Source organism: Carlito syrichta, unplaced genomic scaffold, assembly GCF_000164805.1.
Source record: "Carlito syrichta isolate Samal-C Ts95f unplaced genomic scaffold, Tarsius_syrichta-2.0.1 Scaffold70824, whole genome shotgun sequence".
Taxonomy (NCBI): Eukaryota; Metazoa; Chordata; class Mammalia; order Primates; family Tarsiidae; genus Carlito; species Carlito syrichta.
In genome coordinates this window covers 144809-146124 of record NW_007014920.1, presented here as the reverse complement: position 1 = coordinate 146124, position 1316 = coordinate 144809, and positions in this window count along the sequence as shown.

Below are 1316 nucleotides of genomic sequence, written 5' to 3'. Positions count from 1 at the left end.
CTAAGTGTGGTGGCTCATGCTTGTAATCCCAAGACTTTTGGGAGGCTGAGGTGGGAGGACTGCGTGAGATTAGGAGTTGGAGACCAGCCTGGGCAACATAGTGAGACCTTGTTTCTACAAAAAAAAATTAGCCAGGGCAATCTCTCTCAGGTCCCCTTCCGCTGTAGGACCTTTTCTGTCTTCTTAATGAATCCTACTTTCTAAAAAAAAATAGCTGGGTGTGGTGGTGTGCACCTGTAGTCCAACTACTGGGGAGGCTGAGGTAGGAGGAGTACCTGAACCTGAGAGGTTGAGGCTGCAGTGAGCAGCGATTGTGCCACTGCACTCTGGCCAATGGCTAGACAGAGTGAGAACGCGACTCAAATTTTTTGTTGTTGTTGTTGGAGTCTCACTTTGTCACCCAGGCTGGAGCGCAGTGGTGTGATTATAGCTCACTATAACCTCAAACTCCTGGACTCAAGTGATCTTTCTGGCTTGTCCTCCTGAGTAGCTACAGGGGTGCACGACCATGCCCAGCTGATTTGTAAATGTTTTTGTAGAAATGGGGTCTCACTATGTTGACTAGGCTAGTCTGGAGCTCCTTGGCCTCAGGCAGTCCTCCTGACTCAGCTTCCCAAAGTGCTGGGATTACAAACCTGAGCCACTATGCCTGGCATAATGGCCTTTTATATCCCCCCAAATTATTAAAATTTTGGAATCCCTTAATTTTAATAATAGTTTTGTGTCTATGGTTATATCCTTAATCCCAAGTTTTATTTTATGAAACAATTTATTAAATATCACTTCTCTGTTGATTTGAAAAGCCATTCTCTCACATACTAAATATGTACAAATTCAGTCTCTTTGGAATTCTGTTTTCTTCCAAAGATCTATTTGTGTCAGTATTGTGTCACTATTTTAATTATCATGGCTTTATGGAATATTTTTGTATCTGGTGAGGCAAGTCCCTCCTAATCAATCCTTCTTTTCCTCATTTGCTTTATTGCTTTCAGGCATTTATTTTTCTAGATGAGCTTTATTAATACACTTTCAAGTTTCCTGAAAAATAAGACTAAGATATTATTTAACTCTTGGTCAGTGTTAAAAGGCACTGCATTATAGCAAATGTGAAAAGGTAAGAGATAGCTGGGCATGATGGCATGCACCTGTAGTCCTGGCTACTTGGGATGCTTAGGCAAGAGGCTGGTTTGAACCCAGGAGTTTAAGGCCAGCTTGAGCAATATATCGAGAACCTGTCTCTTGTTTTTTTTTTTTTCAGTTGGAATCTCACTCTGTTGCCCAGACTGGAGTGCAGTGGCCGCTCCTGGCCACCGCAG